Below are 24,242 nucleotides of genomic sequence, written 5' to 3' on the forward strand. Positions count from 1 at the left end.
TAAAGAAGCAACAGAGGCAAACAGCAACAGTGATGAGAAGCAGCAGAAGAGGGGAGCTTCAGAGCATGGCTGCTAAAAGTCCAAATGACAGTAACAGTGGGGTAGAGTTTCAGTGGATGATACCTGTGGAGGCAGGGTGGAACAGAAACAACATGGGAGCCCTAGGACCCTGCCAGTGAGATTTGGGACGTAAGCCAATAGCCGCACCTAGCCTCAGTCAGTTAAAGGGACACAGTCCTGATAACTCAGGCAAGAGAGTATTTTCAGCACTGAAATTGAAACCCTTCCTCACCCTGGAGAATGTTTTCAGGAGTTTGTTGACTTCCCCATGACCATCCACACAGAGAATATACTTATTTAAAGCTAAAATTACTTAAAATGACTTTAATGTTAAATTTCCCTTGCTATTTACTATTTATTTTACACTTCTGTTTCAATAAAGTACTTTGCTATTTAATTTATCCTTCCTGCCTAGTCTGTTCAGAGAATAGGAAATAGATGGTGTCCTGAGATGTGTTTTGCCCTGCACTGAATCCAAGGAACATTTCATTTCATAGTTGAATGGGATATCAATTAAATACTGATTCCCTTCTGGGACAATGGAAATACTTCAGTGACTGTGATCTCACTGGTGTGAATTCAACCCCTTCCCATAAATTGTACAGACTATAACACATTCTACATCTTTGCTTTGCCATCCTATTTGATTCTCATTTGTGTATTTCTGAAACACTTTATAAATAATACATAAAATGCACTGTAGTCTTTTCTCTGGTTCTTTTAATATTTAATGAATATCAGTGCAATACTCTGGCCATCTCTCTGCTAGTCCTCACTCTAATTAGTATGATCCCACCTCCTTTTGAAGTCATGTCATTGCCAATCTTTTTTATGCTACTTCTCATGTGAAAGATATCATTGGGAATACACTTCAGCATACTTACACCTTCCATTCATCTTTACTTTGAGCTTTGGGTCACCTGAGATCATGGGATTCAATGACTCATAGCCATACATGTATCACTAAGAAAATATTGATATTCAAAAATGAGCTTTTGTATCATCAAGCATCTCAGCATAATTACAAATTGCTACATAGTTTTCCAAATGTGATCTCCAGGATCCTAAGCCCAAGAACCTTGAGAATAGCAGAGCCTCCGAATGGCCACAACTACATCCAGCCCAGCTGCCACGACTGTCATTGAAGGAAGAAATCATTGTAGAGAAGAAGTCCATCTTTGTCATTACCACCAGCAACAACTATAGACCAGTTGCCACCAACATTAATTTACACATAGGATACCTGGGAGTAGCAGCCTCCCAAATCATGGTTTCTGTTTCCAGCCCAGCACTTACCCTCATCATCTAGGGAAGCAACTCTTGAGAAAGGACTAGCCATACTCACCAACTACCAACCAACTGCTATCCGTAGGGCAGGCAAATCACCAATACTTCAAGGCACCCTAAGGAAATCACAGGAGACAGCATGTGCCTGGAATTCAAACCACTAGTACCTCAACCACCATCTTCCCTCAGACCCTGATGCAGACATCCCTAGACCCTGAACCCAAGAGTCTTTAGAATAAAAATGCTTCTAGTTTAGTGTTGCCAGTCATCATCCTGGAAAACAGCCCCTTCGGAGTTGCATCCTGGCAACTACTCCTGCAGATTGAAAACCCAGAAAAGAAAGTTCTGGCCATCAAACTCCTTGGCACTGTCAAATAGTTCAACATCAGAAACCAATAGGATTTCCTCAAGGGAAATGACATTAAAAAAGAAGCATTACTATCTGCTTTGCTGCTGCAGCTAAGGATCATGGGACCTTGCCATCTGAACTGAAGCTGAAAGCTTCCCTATGCATCATCTCGCCCAACATAGTCTGAGCTTCTTGGGAACAAGAGCTGTGTCCTACATTTGTTTGTATCCCCAGTGCTTAGCACAGGGCTTTGCACATAGTAAACACTTAATAAATATTTTATTCATTCATTTTCCTATCCTGTTCTAGGCCCATCTCATCAGCCATAATCTAGGCAGTTTGGGTTCTTTATCCTCTTTTTTCCCCCAAGTCAGTTAGGTGTAGTGGACAAAACACTAGACCTGAAGTTAAGAAGACCTGAGTTCAAATCTGCCCTCAGACACTTACTAGCTGTGTGACCCTGGGCAAGTCACAACTTCTGTCTGCCTCAGTTTCCTCATCTGTAAAATGAGGATAATAATAATACCTACCTCAAAGTTGTAATGAGAATCAAATGAGTTAAACACCTTGCAAATCTTAAAGTGCTATATAAATGCCAGTTAATACTTTTTAAATTATTTTTGTTGTTGTTGTTGTTATATCTCTTTCTTTGGAGCTGTTTCCAAAGCATGCTGCAGTCAGCACAATGTCATCCATAAACAGTAGCATCTGTAGAACTTCTCTCTGAACAGGGAAGTCTTAGTTCTATTTGGATTTTGTACAGGATATCCTTCATGACATTGGCAAAGAACCTTTGGTAAGCATATGTCTCCCTGTTTGAGACTTCGTTTTATTCTGAAGCTTATCGGATCACTGAACAAAGTCATGCCTCTGGTCACATCTGTCATGCTGTCATAGAATCTTCTGGGACCTTAACATGTTATGGGAGAAACTTGGTTTGAGGAGTCTTTAAGGCTACATTTTTCTTTGAGAAATTCCTTGCTTTTTTGTGATCAGTAAGAAGCACAGTGGGGTCCTTACATCCTTTATACTTCTCTATGAATTGTGGTCTACTGCAAAATGCCATCTGTGAAAGTCTACCTGATCCCGCCACTATTTTCAGCAAAGATCTATTGCCTTGATATGTGAGTAAACCATTCTCATAAAGATTTATAGAGGTATGGAGGTTGATGGTTGCTGATGTTTCCTCAACCAATTGCCTTTGGCAATGGTTATTACCCATAACTCATAATTAAGGAGAAATTTAATTACTGAGTTATAAACATTGGATGGGCAGCTAGGTAGTGCAGTAGATAGAGTGCCAGGCCTGAAGTCAGGAAGACTCATCTTCCTGAATTCAAATCCAGCCTTAGACACTGTGTGACTCTGGGGAAGTCACTTAACCTTGTTTGCCTCAGTTTCCTCATCTGTAAAATGAGCTAGAGAAGGAATTACATTCTAGTACCTTTGCTGAGAAAACACCAGATGGGATCATGATGGGCTGGACATGACTGAACAGCAACAAAAATATTGGATAGTAAACAAACTCTTGATTTTCTGAATGAAAGACTATGATACAAATATATCAGATCAAATCAAAACATTACAAATCCATAGAAAATGCTACAAATCTAAAAAAGTAATCAATATCCAATTCCCAGTGATAAATGATCAAAGGATAGGAACAACTTACCACAAACAAAGCACACATTTGATCTCATTACTAATCAAAGCATATCACTTCACAACCATTTTTCTGCATTCCCATGGCCCCTCCAACATTGCTTTCCCCCCCATCTTTTACCATTTTTGTCAATTTGAAGGACAAGAGGTGCTATCTTAATTGTTTCCTTTTTCATTCCTGTGATCATTAGGAAACTTACATGATCCTATTCATATTTTTCTATATGTTGATAGCTTTCATTTCCCCTTTTAAAAAAATTATTCATATTTTTAAAAGAATTCAAAACATCAAAACATAGAAAAACCAGTCAAGTACATGCAAAGAGAACATAAAAAAAAGAAATGGCCCACAACAGCCATGGAACTGAGTAAGTTTCCTGTCTTCAATATTTGAATGAGTGGGAAAGGACTTCCACTCTACCTACATGTTCTGTCTCATGTCACCTAACTTTTTTGAGGTGTTCTCTTTCGGGAACAACTTTATTTCTGCTTCTTTTCCATCCATTTTTCTTCAATTTTTCAATCCATTCAGCCATTTTAGGTGAATTAACTATTTGTTTAAACAGTGGTTTTATCCACATTTTAGGACTTTACTTGTTCAATCATTCCATGGATTCCTTTCAATATTTTGGGGGGGGAGGGGTTCAGTCATGTAGAATGTGTATTACTGCCATTTAGGGAGCTGGATTGTCCCCAGTATACCTATTCTTTTGTTATTGTTGTTGCTTGGGTTTTTTATTCTGAATTTAATAAACACCAAACAAAATGAGTGATTCCATATAGAAAGTAAAACAAAGAAAGAGGCTTATACGTGAAACTGCAAACCTCTTGTGTACAGCTTGCTTTTTCTTCTAAGTATATAATAAAGTTAGCATGCAACTTTCAAAGATGTCCTGCTTGTCTATATTTACTTCTGGAATTCCTTCTGTTCTCTTGTGCATTTAAACAAAATGCTCAAATGATCTGCTTTTTAAAATTTTCTTTTTTCTCTTTTCTTTTGGCAACTATCACACATCTCAGTCTCTCTTATCTTTCTACATCACCACTCCAAACAGAAAGAAGGAATCAAAGAAAGAAACTATTTCTAATAAATATACAAAGTCAAATAAAACAAATTCTCACATTGACCACGTCTGGAAAGGGATATGCCCTTTGAGTTTATCACCCCTCTATCAGGAGTTGGGTAGCATACTTCATCATAAATTCTCTCCAATCTTGGTTGATTATCACATTGATCAGTGTTCTTAAGTCTTTCAAAGTTGTTTGTCATTACAATGTTTTGGTTATTGTATTTCTCCAGTTCTTCTCACTTCACTCTGTGTCAGTAAATGTAAGTCTTCCCAGTTTTCTTTGAAATTGTCCCTTTTTTACAATACAAGAGTATTCTATTAAATTCCAATATAATTTGTCCAGTCATTCCCCAGTTCATGTTTTGTCACAACACCAAGAGCTGCTACAAATATTCTTGTATTTATGGGCCTTGTGCTTCTTCCTTTGATTTCTTTGGGATATAAGCCTAACTCTAAGTCATGAGTATGCAACAAGTTAATAATTTTTTAGATACAGTTCCAAATTGCCCTCCAAAATGGCTAGAACAATTCACAAAAGTGCCTCATTTTGCCTGTTTTCCTGAAATCTCACAAACAACTGTCATTTTCCTTTTCTGGTCATCTTTTCCACTATGAGTTGAAACTCAGAATTGTTTTAATTTGTATTTCTATAATTATTAGTAATTTGGAATATTTTTTCATATGATTGCTAAGGGCTTAGATTTCTTCCCTTCAGATCTGCCTGTTTCATATCCTTTGAAATTTATCTACTGGGAAATGGTTCTTGTTCACATATACTTAAATCAATTCCTCACATACCTCTGATATCAGACCTTTATCAGAAAAATTTCCAAAAAGACTTTTCCCCAATTGTTTTCTTGCACATTTTAACTATACTATTTTTGTGTAAAAGTTTGTCATTTTATGTAATCAAAATTGCACATTTTATCTCCTATGATCCTTTCTATCTTTAGTTTGGTGAAGAATTCTCTTTACTCCTATCTTTGGTTGTGAAAACAGTCTTCTTCCAATTGATACCTAAATATTGTTTATAACATGACCATTTATATTTATGTCCTTTATCTATTTAGAGCTTATTGTGATATGTGGTATAAGATATTGGTCTTAAACTAATTTCTACTAGACTGCTTTTCAATTTTTATATTTTGTAAAATAGTAGGGTCTTTGGGTTTATCAAACACTACACTATTATGTTCATTTGCTTCTATATATTGTGTACCTAATCTTTTCCATAGCTAGACTTTTCAATGTTTTAAACAGTAGCAAGAAGTTTTGATGATTTCTTCTTTGAAGTATAGGTGTGAGATCTAGTAATGCTAGGCTTCTTTCTACTTTTTTCATTATTTTCCTTGAAATTCTTAATCATTTATTTCTCCAGATGAAATTTATCATTATTTGTTTTTCTAATACTATAAAGTAATCTTTTGGTAATCTGGTTGACATGGCACTGAAAAAGTAAAGTAACAGTTAATATTGTCATTTTTATTATATGCCCTAGGCATTAATATTTTGTTAATTGTTTAAGTATGTCTATATTTGTGTAAAGAGCATTTTGTAGTTGTAGTCACATACATGTAGTTGTAGTTGTAGTTCCTTTGGATGTCTTAGTAATTAGACTCACAAATATTTTATACATTCTTCAGTTGCTTTAAATGAATTTCTCTTTCTATATCTTCCTGGTTAGTTTTATTAACAACACACAGAAATACTGATTATTTTATGAGTTTGTGATGGGTTATTTCATATTATGATGAGTTTATTTTATATCTTGCAACTTTGCTGAAGTTATTGCTTCAATTAAGTTTTGCTTGAGTCTTTAGGTTTTAAATAGACTATCTGCAAAAAGTAGAAGTTTTATTTCCTCTTTACCTATGCTTATTCCTTCAAATTATTTTTCTTGTCTTACTGCTATAGTTGCCATTCCTAGAACTATATCAAGTAATAGTGGTGATAATGGATATTTTTGCTTTACCTTTAATCTTACGTGAAAAGCAGCTAGCTTCTTTCTATTACATATAATGTTAGCATTTAGGTAGCTTCTATTCACCATATCAAGGAAAAGTCTATATATTTTTATGCTTTTTGCTACTTTTTTTTTAAAACAGAAACATGTGGAATTCTGTCCAAAATTTTTATTAGTAGCTATTAACATAATCATACAGTTTTTATTATTTTTGCAATTAATATGGTTTATTATGTTTATGGTTTTTCTTACATTGCACCAACTCTAAATTCCTAATATAAATCCAACCTGGTTATAGTGTATATTTTTTAATACATTGTTGTAGTATCTCTGTTAATATTTTAATTAATATTTTTGCTTTGATATTCATTAGGTACATTGATCTATTTGTTTTTTTCTTCTAGTTTTTTTTCCCCCTGGTTTAAATATCCATATTTGTATTATAGATGGAGAAATAGTTAATGTAATTTTGGAATTAATTGTTCTTTGAATGTTTGATAGAATCCCCCTGTAAATCTATCTGGTTATGAGATTATTTTTGGCAGGGAGGATGAGACTAGAATTAGAAGGGTTCTGGAGGAAGGAGGGGAAGGTATAGTTCATTTATGGACTGTTCAGTTTCTTTTAATGAAAATCAAGTTGCTAAAATAATCTACTGGACTAGTCATCTGGATATTTAATATTGTTTTACATATTCATCCATGTCATCTAAGTTAATCTGTTTGGGGTACATAATTTGGCAAAATCATTTCTGATAGTTTCTCTTCAATTTTTGTAAAATTTTATTTTTCATTTTTAATGTTGATAATTTAGTTTTATTCTTTTTTTTAAATATCTTAGTTAACTGTATCTATTTTATTAGATTTTTAAAAATATATAGTTCTATTAGTCAATTCAATTTTTTTCCATTTAATTTTGCCAATTTATTCTCTGACTTTCAGAATTTCTAAAGGTGTTTAGTTGGAATTAAATTTTTTCTGTTATTTTTCTAAGTTGCATGGCTGATTTACTCATTTGTCCTTTCTATCTTCTGTTGATTAAAGGATTTAGAGATATAAATGGTCATCTAAAGGTTCTTTAGATGCATACCAAAGGTTTTGGTATGTTATTTCATTATCATTTTCTTCATTGAAATATTGTTTCTATGTTTTCTTCTCTGACCTACCAATTCTTTAGGTTTGAATTATTTAGTCACTAATTAATTTTAATCCACTCTTCAAAGGCCCTTTGTTATAAAAATTTATCATTTATAATAATTTTATTACCTGATAGTAAAGAATACGCTTAATATTTATGCTTGTTTATATTTGTTGATGAAGGTTTTATGCCTTAATGTCTGTTCAGTTTTTGTAAAGATACCATGTACAGTTGAGTAATATACAATGTTGTGTTGGAGCCAGCTCTAACCAAGCTGAGAGTCCATTGTTAAATTTTCAGTATGAGCATTTACACCTCAAAAACCACTACATGTCAAGGAATGATTTATGGTTTTGTTGATTGTCTAGAATAAGAAAATGTTAATATTGCATTTGCCACGTATATTTTTTCACAGAGAGTTCACTTACTAATAGAACACCCTTCTATTCCTTCATAAACATTGCTTCACCCCAGCAAGAATATGGTAGAAGATTCAGGGACTGAAGCAATAATTGAACAGCAATAATAACAATAATAATAAAACTAGCATTTATATAACAAGTTCAGTTTTACAAAGCACTTTTCATCAATTATCGCATATGAATCTCACAACATCCCTGGTTGTATATTCTTTCCTGATCCCATTAAGTAATCTCCAGAGGTTAATTATATCTAACTTTCAAATCCCTAAGTTTTGGCCATGACTTCTAGTAACCAGATGTAGGTTTGGGCCTCCATCCCTTCTCTGTCTATAGATGTTGTGAGTTATGTTGGTAGCAGACTTCTTGCAGAATTCCAGGTGTTTTGTTGTCCCTACCCCCTTTTTCTTAAGGTGGGTCCTGATGTGGTTCAGATTTGGGCTGCTTGGATGCTGGATTGGGCTCTGACTCACCGGGAACCAGACCGGCTCTGTCTTCTGTTGTGGCGTATGGATGTTCCAAAGCTGAGCTGCCTGTTTTCTGGTTTGCCCCCTCCTTTTGTGCCACATATTTCTGTTGAGTAAGAAGATTAAATATTTACTGACTGAGGTTTCTGGGCATTTTCAGTCACTTTGTTATGATAACTACTTTGCACCAGTTAAACTTGGTGATAGAATGGTGATGGTGGGGATACACTCAACGTCTACTTTGTCCATTTCTCATTTTTTTTGGAGACAATAACTTATTTAAATAGATTAAGTTAGAACTACTAAGGTCAAACACACTTTACTTTTCTAATATTTATCCTTTCTTCTATTTTGATATTTGCTCCAACAACCAAATTATCTGCTTGCTTATGGATAGCTTTTTCTCATGTAATGGAGAATGGCAAATGTATGGAGCGCTACTGCAACAACACCACATGTGGAAGAGGCTGAGTAGCCTGCTTCCAGAAGTCCTGATGATGCATAATGGAAGTGCCTCAGGGAGACCTTGATCATGAGTAGACATGTAACTTGTTTGGTATGGCATCTACATGGTGGAGAGCAGGCTCTTTAGTTGGCTGAAGGTGCAGAAGATGACTGGGAGATCCTTCCTTTTCCTGTCCTTGGCCATAGCTTCATTTTCTTCACCCATTCTCTTGTGGTAGATCTCTACATTTGGCTAGACTCCTTCACTAATGGAGTCTGGTGAGATACAATGCTGTGACAGTAGAGGAAAAGGGGAAAAGGACCCACACGTACAAAAATATTCATAGCAATTCTTTTTGTGGTGGCAAAGAATTGGAAATTGAGGGGATGACCATCAATTGATAAATGGCTGAACAAGTTGTGGTATATGAATGTAACGGAATATAATTGTGCTATAAGAAATGATGAGCAGGCAGACTTCAGAAAAATCTGGAAAGACTTGTATGGTCTGATGCTGAGTGAAGTGAGCAGAACCAGCAGAATGCTGTATGCAGTAACAGCAACATTGCGCGATGATCAATTCTGATAGACTTGGCTTTTCTCAGCAATACAATGATCTATCACAATTCCAAAAGACTTATGATGGAAAATGCTATCCACATCCATAGAAAGAACTATCGAGTCTGAATGCAGATCAAAGCATACTATTTTCACCTTTTTTTCTTCCTCTTCATTTTTCCCTTTTGCCTTGATTCTTCTTTCACAACATGACTAATGTAGAAATATGTTTAATATGATTGCACTTGTATAACATATCAGATTGCTTGCAGTCTTGGGGAAGTGGAAGGGGAGAGAGGGAGGGAGAAAAAAGTTTGGAACTCAAAATCTTAGAAAAGTGAATGTTTAAAACCTTCTTTATATGTAATTGGAAAAAAATAAAATGCTGTTTAAAAAAAGATAAGTCTTGGTGCCTCTCCCCTCTGAGGATAATGTATGGCCTCATGAAGACAGGCCTCCATCCTTTGCCTTCTTGTTTGTTCTTTTATTTAGGTGAAATAGATTAATCTGGAGGATCTGACTTTGTGAGTTACAAGAATTCAGGAGAGCAAGCTTCTGGGAGTCCAGGAGACAGAGTCTAGGGTGGATTTTGTAGCCAGCCCAATAATGATATTCTTAGGGGCATGGAAGAACTTTAGGGATTGACATTTTGAACCTAGCCCAGCTGTGGCTGAGACAAGGACTCACACAGCAAAATGATGCCATATTTGGATGTGAACTCTGTAGGAGCAGTGCTATATAGAAATTGGGCTCAATCTGAGTCATCTCTCCTAAGAAAACAAAGTGGTATAGTGGAAAGTGTAACCTGAGGAGAGAAGTGGAATATTTATACTTTTGTTCTACTATATCTTTAAAATAAATGTCCCTCGGTAAAAGCTGATTGATGTCAAGTGATTAAATGGCACTGAAGCGTTAGCTTCCAGACACAGCTAGTGGTAGATTGAGTCAATGGTATTTAAGAGGTTATATTCCGAGTGCCTCAGAGTATGCCTGGAACACTAAGGGGCAGATGTAGACAGCTTAACTCTGGGATGGTAAGCCAGAATATTCATATAGTCAGGCATTTCCTACATGTTCAGATAGAATGCATTTTATTTTTAAATGTTGTTTGGCACTTTCCATGTCTAACACCTTAAAAGTATATCACGTAGGTGCGAGGTCTCTGAAAAGTCTACAGGCCTTTGGCTTCTGTCATTTCTTGATTTCAAACATATTTTCCAACCAAAAAGTTTTACTGCCCTCTTTTGTTTTCCTCTTAGAATTGAAATTATTGAATATCAACATAAATGTTGACTTACTTAGAGGATGATGGCAAGTTCTGCATAGAATTTATTTCTATCTTCAGCCTATGCAAAAAGATGTTGGATACTAATGCTATCTTCCAAGTGGTCTGTTTGCTCTGATCATCATGACCACTGTAGGACAATAACCAAATGTTTCACACAATGAGTTAAGGTTCATGATGAAAACAACTCTATCAACTACTTTATTCTCTCTGTTGAGGGAAAACTTTGAATCACCCTTCCATTTACCTGGCAATTTATTTGTCTTATAGTTTAATTTATAGCAAAATTATTAATATGGATGTGGTTGGTTTTTGCCAAAGTCTGCACCAAGTTAGAGCATCAACAGTTAAAATCATGTTTGTAGATGATCTAAAGCTATATTATTCTTAGCAAGCTTTGTGGCTAGTGAGTCACCATCACTGTATTACTGAGGGATGACCTATTGGGATGGTAACCTCTCCACTTTTAGCTACACTAGTCCTTGGGCAGTAGACACAGTGCTCAAAGCTGTTCCAAGTTGGTAGACTGATAGCTAGCATTTATATATAGCAGTTTAGTGTCTACAAAACACTTCCTATATGTTATCTCATTTGATTCTCACCACAAACTCTATGGGGTAGGTGTTATCATCATGCCTATTTTACAGAGTAGAAAACTGAGGCACAGAGAGGTTAAGTGATTTGTCCAGGGTAACACATCCAGTAAGTGTCTGAGAGAGGATTTTAACTCACCTCCTTGACTCCAAGACCAGCACTCTATCCATTGTGCCAGAACTTGGGCCTCTGGGGACTCAGGGTGACTTCCATGACACAATGAGGCCTCAGAGTAGGACTTTAGTGGAACAGGGAATCTATTCTGAAAATCAAGGAAGCAAGTATTACATAAAATGTAAAGAAGACAGAATTCCTGAGCCAGACAATCTACCAGGGAAATATAAGTTATGCAAGATCAATGCCTACCATTTTAGGGAGTAATATTAGAGCAATATTTTGTGGGAACATTTACTGAACTTTTCTCAACACAAAACAATTCATTGTCCTCTCCATGTATTTATTATAAATTCTGTTATTCATTCTCTAAAATAATAGTTTGTAAGACAGGTCTTTCTTTCCCCCACACCAATGTGTAAAATCCAGCAGTATACAATATTCGCAGGATTGTGATGTGCTAAAATAATGAATAAATTTCATTTCACTGTAATTGGAATTTCATTTTATTCTCATTCATCTGAGATAAACTGTTTTTACCTCAAATTAATTTTTTTAATTATCATCAGTCCGTCTCAAATCACAGCATGTGCCAAGAGTAACAAAAGAAGGAAACACAATTTAATTCTACATCTTTATAGAGTTACAAAGACAATGGGGCAGATTCTATTCACTAATTTACAAAGCTCTGGAAGACAATTGCTCAGCTCTCATTAGTTGAACAAATTAACACATTTGATCTTCTTCAATATGAACGAATATCCTATAACAATGCCCTTGGTTTAAAAGCATATTTAATTTAAACTTTTAAGAAATACTGCATTTACATAAAGCCATCACTGTTCAATTGAAAACTAGATGTTAAAAACACATACTCACACAATGGCTATCTGTTTGCACATTCAAATTGAAAGCTAGAGCAAGTGAACAAGCCACCATTTTCATTAGCTAAGGACAAAAACTATCTTGTAGTGAGAAGCAAGGGCAATTGTACCAGGCGTAGACTAAGAACCTTTGGGTAAGGGTTTTCAGATGATATCTTGCCCCCAAATATCTGAATCATTGATGCCTGAAATTCCACTATTAGTGCTTGATGTTAATGGATTCATTTAACAGATATCTATTTAATATTTGCCATATGCCAGGTAATGTTAGGCATGGATTTAAGGTATAAGTCATGGTTCCTTTGCCCTCCAGAAGTTTATAATCCAGCTAGGGAGATGCTATATGTATACTCTAATAAATAACTACACATAACTACACATAATTACATAGAGCAGCTAGGTGGCATAATGGATACAGTGGTAGGCCTAGAGTCACTTATTAGCTGTGGGATCTGGGCAAATCACTTAATCCTGTTTGCTTCAGTTTCTTCATCTCTAAAATGATCTGGAGAAGGAGATGGCAAAGTATTCCAGCATATTTGCCAAGAAAACCCCAAATGGGGTCATGGAGAGTCAGGTATAACTGAACAACAACAGCATACTTGCAATGTAAAACAGCATAAAATGCCACTTGAGTGATAACAGATAACAAGATTTTTAGGAGTTGAGGAAAGAGAGATCATTTCCAAGTGGGGATAATTCAGCAAATTCAACTCAATAAACATTTAAGCGCCAAATGAGATAATATACATAAAAGGCTTTAAAAGCTTTAAAATGCTATATAAATGTTAGCCATCATAGTTATCATTATTATGGATAAAGACTCTAGACCCATGGTTGCTATAGGTAACTCCCAAGTAAGGAAGTTTCTCTATGAATGAAGGTTAGAACCTTTTCTGTAATTTCTTGGAGAAAAATTAAGCAACTGTTAGAATTGGAAGGGCTTATGTTTCCACAGGTAGAATAATGCAGAGATTTAAAGAACAACAGCTCCAGGAAGTAGTACATTGTAGGTGGGCTCGGGCTTAGCCAACAAAAAGTAAGTTGATTGCTCCAAAAAGACCCCCAAATCAAGATAAGGGTCAAGCCAGCTCAAGACCAGTTAGGGTCAACCTGAGGACACCTGAAAAATGTTAGTGAGCCTGCTTAATGAACTTCATTACTATTATCTGACACACCCCACATAAAATTAGAGCCTCATTAATGAGTCATGGGATGTATGACCAAGGGAGGGGGAACATACTTGAGCATATCAAGGGGAAACATGTAAGAAAAGGTGTAACCTGGGAAGGGATGGACCAATCCCTGGACTGGGAGGTTTTGCGCCAAATTCAACTGCATAAAAGCACACTTGCCCTTGCACTCAGGGCCCACCCCTGCTGAAGAGGGGTGGAGCCCACTTCTGGCCAGAAACGTCTAAATCCTCTGGACTTTATAATAAATTTTCTTGATACTAAATTTTTGGTGTCAAGCCTATTTCTAACACAACACACTCAGCGTCAAAAATCCAGTGAGTATCAGAGGCAGGAAGTGAATTCAGGTTCTCCTGTCTTCCAGGAGGTCTCTCCATCCATTAGGCCACACTGCCTCTATAGCAATGCTATTAATTATAAGGCACTATTCTATGTGCTGAATCAGGTACACTTCATGAAATAAAAGTCATATTTCTGTTGAGCTTTGAAGGATAGATGGAATTTTGGTAGAGGAATATGCAAGGGAAGGGGGATGTATTTTTTTTGTATCCTGTTTTAACATGAAAATACTCCTAGAAGAGATAACACATCAAGTTTCTACCACCTCACTAAAGTTATTATTATATATTATATTTTATTATGTATTATGTATAGTTATTATTATATTATATATAATTAAATATATATATATGCATACAGCAAACCACCCCAGTATCTTTGCCAACAAAATCCCAAATGGGTCATGGAGAGTTGGACATGACTGAAAAACGACTGAATAACAACAAATATTGGAAGGAATTTCAGTCTTGGGTTCTGCTAGTGACACAGACAAAATGGGCTTCAATATCCTTATTTATAAAATTAAGGGATTAGGCCAACTAACGGCTAAAGTCTACTCCAAGGGATGAGACAATATCCAGAAGAAGTGAGTGGTTAACAGTGTCAAATGCTACAGATCAGTCCAGGAGGATGAGATCTGAATAAAGGCCATTGGGCCCAGAGTAGTGGTACAGGCTGGCAGTTCTAGCTACCAGGAAGGCTGAGACTAGTGGGTCTTCTGAACTCAGGAGTTCTGAGCTCAGTGGCCTATGACGATCAGGTATCCACACTAAGTTTGGCATAAATATGCTAAGTCACAAAATTGCCTAAGAAGGAAACAAAGCAGGTCAAAACTCCTGTGCCAATCTAAGGTGAGTTGGGGCCATGAGTAGTTCCTGAACTTCCAGTGTGGACAAGATGAAGATACTGAATATTTTTCATAAAAGGCCACTGGAACTGGTACTTATGAGTATTATTGAGGAACTTTAAGAGAACAGTATTAGCAGAGTTACCAGGCTCAAGAACAGATTTCAAGGGACACAGGGGAAAGTGAGTGGTAAGGAAAGTGGAGGCATCAGACATACTTTTCTATAGAAGAGGAGAAGGAAAGGAGAGATATGGGATAATAGCTGGATGGGACAGAAGCATTGAGGGAAAAGTGAGCCTGGGGTTAAAGATTCACTGGAGATTTCAATTTTGCACATCATTTATGTGCAAAACTATGAAAGAATTTCAGAGAGAGAAAGAAATTTAGAAGTCATCTAGTACAACCCATTCATTTTATTGATGAGATGACTGACACCTACACAGGTGAACTGATTTGCCCAAGGTCATATGACTACATAGTGACAGAGCCATGATCTAAACACTCACTAGTCTTTGTAGAGTACTGGGTTACAAAGCTGTAACATTAGACTTTTAGAGATAGAAAGGATCTTATAGACTAAATGACTTGCCAAAGTCATGCAGCTAATTAGTGGGAAAGTTAAGTAGATTAGAATCAACATTTACTCCTATTAGCCTTGTTCTGCAACAATTTGAAGCATTTCTCATGTAACATTGTGTACCACGGGTTTATTTCACATTTCCCTACTAGACTGTAAGTTCCATGAGGGCAGAAACTGCGTCTTATAGAAAATTTATATATCTTAGCAACTAATATAGTGCTCTGTACATAGGAAGCACTTCACCAATGTTTGTTGAATGAATGGACTCCCTTGAATCACCCAGTAGTGAGCTTTTCAATACAGCAGACTGTTCCCATGTTGTCTTTATGTGTATTTTCCCCATGCTGTGCCCTGTAACAGGGAACAAAATATTATTTTTATGGTTCAACATATATTTTTATAGATAGATATAGAGATATAGATGAACACAATTATTATAGTAAATTGAATCTTGCCTTTGAATACCTATAACACTTTGTATTTCTCTCATTGTTTTTTTCATAGAACATACTGTGCTATTTTTCACTTGTTTAGGAGTTTTATCTCCCCTACCAGATTTTTTGGAACCATGTCAATCAATTAGTCAATCAACAAGCATTTAATTAAGCACTTAGTATTTGCTAGGCATGGTATTAAGGAACAGAGATAGAAGTACACGGAATGAAACAACTGTGCTTACAAGGTGCTTACCTTCTAATTGGAGAGAGAAGTGCATAGATAAGAATATACAGAGTAACACAAAGTGAATGAATAAAAATATATTTACTAGTTTGGGAGGGAAGCCACTAGCAGGTGGGGGAATCAGGAAAGGCTTCATATAGAAGATAGCTCTCGAGTGGAGTCTTGAAGGAAAGGAGGGATCCTATGAGGTGGAAATAACAAGAAGTAACCAAGCATGGGGAATGGCTGATATGAAGGCATGGAGGTAAGAGACAAAGTGGCCAGTTTGACTGGATCTCAGAGTTCAGGAGAGGGATTAATGTCTAACAAAAGCAGATAGGTAGGTTGGAGCCAAGTAGTATGGCTTTAAAAGCTAAACAGAGGAGTTTATGTTTTATCCTTGAGGCAAAAGGAAGCCACTGGAGTTGATGGGGTAAGGGAGCCACATGGTCAGATCTGCACTTGGAGGAAAATTACTTTTGCAGCAGTGTTTAGGATGCACTTAAGTGAAGAGAGACCTGAGACAGGGATACCAGGTAGGAGGCTGATGCAAGAATCTAGGTTCTAGGTGATTCTAGCCTGAACCAAGGTGAAAACTGTGTGAGTGGAAAGAAGGGGTCAGATGTGAGACATGTTGTGCAGGTAGAAACAGTAAAGTTTGGGCCTTGGTTGGCTATGTGGGCAGAGGGAGAGCTAGGAGTGGAGGCTAATGTCAAGATTATGAACCCAGGAGACTGGAAGGATGACGGTACCTTCAATAGAAAGAAGCAAGCTTATGGAAGTGATTGTTGATAAATCAAAACATATCAATTTAAAAAAAGAAAAAAGAAAGAAAAGCAAGATTGGAAAAGAAAAAGATAATGACATCAATTTAAGACATGTTAAGCTTGGGATATCTCTGAGACATCTAGGATCTGAGCCCCAGCTCTGTTATTGATGACCTGTGTGACCTCTGGCAAGTGATTTTACCTATCCATAAAAAGAAGAGATCGAGCTACATGACCTTGAATCTCCTTTCCATCTCTACATGTCTTGCTTACCTTTGTAGCCCTTGCCTTCCTAGTATATAGTGCCTTGCCCAGGGAGATGCTCAGGAAATATTCACTGAACAAATGAATGAATGAATGAATGAATGAATGAATGAATGAATGAATGAATGAAACGAAACATCTCTTCAAAATACTCTAATAGTTTTTTTTAAAATAATCAAAATTACTTGTATTAGAGAAACTGAGTTCTATATATTTAGGCAGCATAATTATAGCAGATATAGATAGATATAGATTATATAGTATAATATGTATGGCATAATATATAATATGCAATTATTGTACATACTACATATGGAATACACTACAATAATATAATATTACAATAATATATTCTATGTTGCTTCATAAGAGCTGGGCTATGGAAGTTTTTGGAAAAGGAGAGGGAACGTAGCTCAGAGGAACCAGCCCCAGACCAGGATCAGGAGGCCCAGCATTTGAGTCCCAGCTCAGCTATTTACTGTGACCTTTGGCAAATCATTTCAACTCATCTCTAAAAGTAGGGGACTGAATGAGATGACCTCCAAGCTTCCTTCCAACTCTAAAGTTCTTTGAGTGTTTACAGGTTGGGAGTTCCTGCCAAAAGGAGGTAAGGGGTAGGGTTCAGGGGCCACATGGGTTGGCCTGTCTGTAGGGTTGAGGGGATAGGGAGTGAATGAAAAAGCTTCTCCTTATGTTTCTCCTTTCTTGCTAGGAAAAAGAAACTTTGCAAATGACCCTATTCAGCATTCCCTTCCACCAATGTGAGTGGAGAGGGGGAGATAAAGTTGAAACTTTAAATAGAAGCAGCTGTTGGCTGCCTCTGCTTGGGACCTGAGGGATTTGTTGTGTACATTCAGTGGAACAATTCTATTTGACCCAATACATATTTTAAAATCCTCTTCTACTGTACTGTTTCCAGTGTTTGGCCTTAGTTTCCTCCCAATCAGCAGGCCATTGGAGGATCTGCATTCTCAAGCCATTGACATCATTTCAACTGGAGACATCAGGCTAAGCAGACCTAAGGTCAACCAGGCTTGTGCTCAATAGACTGAGCCAGGCATGTTCTGTTTCCATTGCTATTCAATGCCTTTGACATGTAGCAGGGATTCTTAATCTTTTTGGTGAGATGGATGCCTTTCACAGACTACTGAAACCTATGGATCTTTTCTCAGGATTATGTTTTTAACTACACAAAATAAACTAGATAGGATTACAAAGGAAACCAATTACATTAAAATGTGCTTATCAAAATATTTCATAAAAAACAAGTTCATGGACCCTAGGTTAAGAACTCCTGACTTAGAACAAAGATAAAACCATAAAGATTTTAGGGACCATATAACTAATGGTGATGGTGATTTTTCAGAAGCCAAATGCCTCTAGAAGCTAGGAATAATAATAATTCCTCTCATGCAAATAGCATTAGAAGGTTTTCAAAGTGTTCACATATATGTGTATATACATACTTTATATATACATTATATATTTTCATATTCCCTATACACAGTATGTGTGTGTGTGGTGCATGTGTGTGTGTGTGTGTGTGTGTGCATGCGCATATGCGCATGCATACATGTATTCTCTCTTTTGAGCCTCAAAACAGCCAGGGGAGGTAGAGGCTATTATTATTTCCATTTTTCAGATGAGGAAACTTAACCCCAGAGAGGCTAATTGACTTCCTCAGAGTTACGTTGCTAGTAAGGGTGTAAAGTGGGATTCAAAACAGTTCCTCTGAACTCCAAGTCTAATGCCCAATCCACTACAGCATACTTCCTCTCAAGAAGTACGTATTAAACACTTTCACAGACACCATCCCTATTCCAAGACACCTTAGGATAACCATGAAAGTTCTCAATTTTGAAATCAATATATAGATCTCTTGGGAGAAAAAAAAATCATATTCTGACCGGCAGGGTTGTGAGGTGACATAGTTGAGCAGGCCCACAACAGGACATGGGGTGACTGATGATCCAGAGCAGAGCTGATGGGCACCTGGTGGTGACAGGTTCGTGACAGCCCATAGTACAAAGCTGTCCTCACCCTCATCCTCCCTTTTTGTAGCTCCTAGGAAGAGGAAGTAAGCTTGCTCTCTCTCTTTCACTTATAAAAAAAGAAAAGAAAGTAGGAATCAATCCTGGATGTATTTTATTCCAATTCCTTTACTTTAGAAAAATAACAAACTCATTCCCTCACTTTTGTGTTCACAGTTTCGACCAAACCCTGTAGTCCAGTCCTCCACCTCAGATACAGGAGACAGGCGGGCTAGCCAGATTCTCTCTCATCACAGGTTCTACCTTCATTACCTAAACCACAGAGCACACCTGAATGACAGGCACAGCTGAAAAAGCTTGGCATGAGACTAGCATGTAAAGAACCTGCTCCAGCCACGTTGCTTAATTCCTCCATGCCACATGTAAAACTGTTAGTAAATGGCTGCTACCTGGATGTTCAGGGGGCAGATTCTAGGAGCCAGTGGCCCCGAACAGTTCAGATTGACCTGGCCTCAGTGAAGAATGAGAAGATGTCCTTGTCTTACAGCTGCTCTTAGAGACTGTGGAAAGCTGGCAGCAGCAGCATTAACCCTTAAGATCTCAGAGGAAAATGTGATTGGCAACATTAAGCATCTGTTCTGACTTTTTTCCAAGTGAAGAGAAATCATTATTGATGTTTAGTCATTTTGGTCGTGTCTGATTCTTCATGGCCCTATTTGGAGTTTTCTTGGCAAAGATGCTGGAGTAGTTTGTCATTTCCTTCTCCAGCTCATTTTACAGGTGAGGAAATTGAGGCAAACAGGATTATGTGACTTGCCCGAGGTCACACAGCTAGTAAGAGACAGAGGCCTGGTACTCTACTTTATGCATCATGCTTTATGCTAACACAATGCTAATCATCTAAGATTCCTAAATGTTTGACAAAACCCCAACCCCAATGCCTTCATCTTAAGTCATTCTGAAGCTTATATTCTGGAGGCACCAAGGCTATACACTCAAAGTCCATTTCTAACCTTAACCACCCAGGACAGCATGACTTTCTATCCCCCAGTCATAAGATCATAGATCTAAGTTTGGAAGGAAACTCAACAATCATCTCATCCAACCCCTTCATTTTACATATAACCCCCTTTCCAAAGAAGGCAAGAGCTAGAAAGAGGCATGGATAAGAGGTGGCTTTGGGAAAGTCCCTCCCCAACAACCCCACAAGGAGGAGTTTGACTTTGGAGGATGCATGTGGCCCAGAAAAAGATAATGGCAAGAGACAGTGGCACCAGAGGTCCTGACAACCATGTGGGGAGGAATGAAGCACAAGTTACGTTTTGACCTTGAGATGGGAACACAGTGAACAGCAGAAGCCTACAGAGGTATTCTGAGTGTGGCTGAGTAGAACCAGGACAGAATATGGGGCAGGCAATGATCCACAGTAGAGTCAACGTGAGCCTGGAGGTGAGGAGACCGCCACAGTCCGCAGCACAAAGCTGCCCCTACCCACCCCCAACTTCATTTTTCCATAATGCCCAGGAAGAAAATTAAGCTTTCTGTCACTCAGCAGCTTGCTAAGCCACGGATCTTTATAAGTTTCTTTCATCTAAATTCTCCTTAATCTCTATGCTATTAAAAACCATGGTTAACTATTCAAATGTTTGTACTAATGCTTGGATGAATGTGGAGGGGTTGAATGGGGAAGATCCTGAAAGGAGGGGATCTAAAAGTACTGGGGAATTATTTCTATAAACTTCAAGTCAGCAGTTACCGGAGCAAGATTTCTTGGGTGCAGTGGGAGAAAGAGAGATTATTTTCTTCAGGGTTTCTCCCTTTGGGTATCAGTTAACACAGTCAGAGGCTGTGGGATGGGGATCCACCATGACCCTTGGCCTGGTCGGAAAGGAAACCACTCCCCTACAAGGAGGTGGCTGAAAAGAAAGTCACCTCCCAAGGGAGGAGCTGCCTAGCCCAAAACAAACAAGTCCACTCTACTAGCCTGCTCCCTAGCCAAACTGTGAGAAGCACCATTTAATACCTATGAGGAAACTTATGAGGGCCAGACAACAGAGATTAAGTAACTTGCTCGAGGTCACTTAGGTTGAAGCAGAGCCAAGATTCAAATTCAGGTCCTATGTTTTCATTTTCAATTCTCTCTCCCTGCTCTAATTAGCCCTGGGGCTAATGTGATAAAAATGCACTTAATGTGTGTATGTATGTATGTATGTATGAATGCATTCATATACATATACATCATCCCATTTTACCTTTATATCAACCTTGTGAATTAAAAAGTGAAAGCACTAATAATGTCCTATTTTACAGATGAGCAAACAGGACCGTAGAGAAATTAAGTAAATTTCCTGAGGTCACATGGCTAGTACTGTAATTAGAACTCAGACTTGACCCCAGCTCCTTTGACTGCACATCCAGAGACCTTTCTACTGCATTGTCTTCTGACATTTCTTTTGGATTCTCTCCAGTACCTAAGCACAAAGTAGGTATTCACTATTTAATAAATACTTGTTGAATGAACAAATGGATAAACAAACCTATATATTTTTTTTTGCTTTGGAAATCTTGGGCAGGATGACACCAGGTGTTCACCATCTCTCCCTGAAGGCTGTGCCAACTTTTCATCAGCAATTGTCATCCAGGGCAGCCGAGTTAGGAGTCACCAATTAACTCATCTAACCACTTCCCCAGTTCAAATGGTTCAGGCACACACATGAAAAATAACCAAAACAACAGGGCCACTTTTCACTCACACACAGACATAGCCAGTAGAAACCATAGATGGAACTGGGTTGAGATTATAGCCCATAATTCCAGGAACTGGCAAGGGAGCAAAACAGGCTGAAAAACTTTCCACTGGGTTGGTCTGGTAAATACACTTCCAGAATGCAAAGGGCATGTAAAGGTAAAGTTTTTCTTTTCCAAGAAAATCTGAATAGGAAGTTTTCAGCATCCAGGTTTCTAGAAACCACTTTAATAGACTTTATGCATTTTAATTAATGTTTTCTTTTTATACTTCTGCCCAGACATGGTTCATATGAAGGGAGCAGGATGGATTTTTAAAATCTAACAAACAAATAAATTAAACTCAAAGGCACTTAAGGCCAGTAAAGAGGTAGCAGGGGAAAAGAAAAAAAAAAGGGAAAACTAGAGGGTTCGGTTTTTTTTTAAAGAGAAGAGGAAACTATACAAGGAAGAGACTAGCTGTGGTCAAAATAGGATCCCACAGCAACTGGGATGATTTAATGGAAAGAGGAGAAAGGAAGGTACACTTAGAATACTGGAAGTAGAAATGATCTTAGAGGTCATCCTTATTAATGGATAAGGAAAACTGGATATTATAAATGGATATTAGAAATGGATTTTTAATATTATTATTAATATATTATTAATGGATAAAGAAACTGAGGCCCAGAGGTTATGTAACTAAAGTAATGGCACAGTTGGGCTCAGAATCCAGGTCTTCCTATTCTTTAGCTAGGATGCTTCCCACTATCTCTATGGAACTATTTGCTATACTGTTCTTGGGATAATAAATGGAAAACTGGAAATGACCTCGGAGAACACCCTTTCAAACATTCTCATTTTATAGATGAGGAAATTGAGGCTTAGTAGGCTAAGAGATTTTCCTAAGCTGGGTGGCACAGTGGGTAGAGGGTCAGGCCTGAAGTCAGGAAGACTCATCTCTGTGAGTTCAAATCTGGCCTCAGACACTTAACCAGCTCTATGACCCTGGGCAAGTCACTTAACCCTGTTTGCCTCAGTTTCCTCATCTGTAAAATGAGCTGCAGAAGGAAATGGCAAACCACTCCAGAATCTTTGCCAATAAAACCCCAAATGGGGCCATGAAGAGTCAGACACCACTCAACAACAACAACGATGAAGTTAATGTCAGAGGCAGCTAGGTGGCACAGTAGATAGAGCATGGGGCCTGGAGTCAGGAAAATCTGAGTTTCAAATCTGTCCTCAGATGCTTACTAGGTAGCTATGTGACCCTGGGCAAGTCACTTAACTGTTGTTTGCCTCAGTTTCCTCAACTGTAAGATGAAGCTGATCATAGCATCATCAGAGATTTGTCATGATGAGCAAATGAGAAAATATTTTTAAAGTGCTTAGCACAGTGCCTGACACAGACTAGATCCTTAATAAATGTTTGTTTCTCGCCTGCTTTTTTTTTTTTTGTGAGGCGATCAGGGTTAGGTGACTTTCCCAGGGTCACACAGCTAGTAAGTGTCAAGTGTCTGAGGTCCTCCTGACTCCAAGGCCAGGATATCATTCTGTTAATTGCATTAAGCCTTGGAACATTGCTGAGTCCCATAGAAGAGCTCTATGATCACTCAAAAGAGTTCAACCTGACTATCCACAAGTAGATGAAGCATGATATTACCCATATCACATCACAAATTTGGATGAAAAAACCTATAGAGCTTCTTTATCAGTATGCATTACACACACCTACAGTTAGGCCCAGAATTGAACAGGAGGAGGTAAATGGGCTGAACCCTAACCCTTTGGTAAATTGCAAAGCTTTTGAATGACCCAAAGCTTCACAAGAAATCAAAGGCCCCAATAGTAATACCCTTCTCCAGGTACTGTAAGACAATGGGACATGGAATACAATAATATTTTAAGAATTATAAATAATTTCATGGAGTTTGAGATCTCAGGACCAACAAGATAGCAGAGTATATGCACTTTCTGCAACCCTCGTTAATTCTCAAAAAGCCCTCAAAATAGGACTGATATGCCAGATGTAGAGACATTGTAATTGAGCCAACAGGACAAAAAGAGAGCACTGGGAAAAAGTAACAACCCTTATAAATTAATTACTAGAGGGTGTGAATCCCTAAAGCACTTATTCAACTGCTAACTCAATGAACAGATTAGAAAAAAAAAACTGAATCCACATTGGAGAGTCTCTAAAGAAGAATAGAGAAAAAGAGAATTGAAATTTAAAAAAAAAAACTAAAGTAGATGAAAACCTTGCAGAAAAGAAGCAAAAGCAATTTATCATAAGCGAACACATAATCACTATACAAGTCAATTTACTTTGAAGTCAGGATGCACAGAGATAACTTAAAAATCACTTTTTGTTGTTCACTCCTTTCTAAGTTGTGTCCAACTCTTTATGACCCCATTTGAGGTTTTCTTGGCAAAGCTATTGAAGTGGTTTGCCATTTCCTTCTCCAGTTCATTTCACTGATGAGGAAACTGGGGCAAACAGGGTTAAGTGACTTACCCAGGGTCACACAGCTAGTAAGTATCTGAGGCCAGATTTAAACTCAGGATAATGAGTCTTCCTGACTCC

Source organism: Phascolarctos cinereus, unplaced genomic scaffold, assembly GCF_003287225.1.
Source record: "Phascolarctos cinereus isolate Bilbo 61053 unplaced genomic scaffold, phaCin_HiC Scaffold_4;HRSCAF=312, whole genome shotgun sequence".
Lineage (NCBI taxonomy): Eukaryota > Metazoa > Chordata > Mammalia > Diprotodontia > Phascolarctidae > Phascolarctos > Phascolarctos cinereus.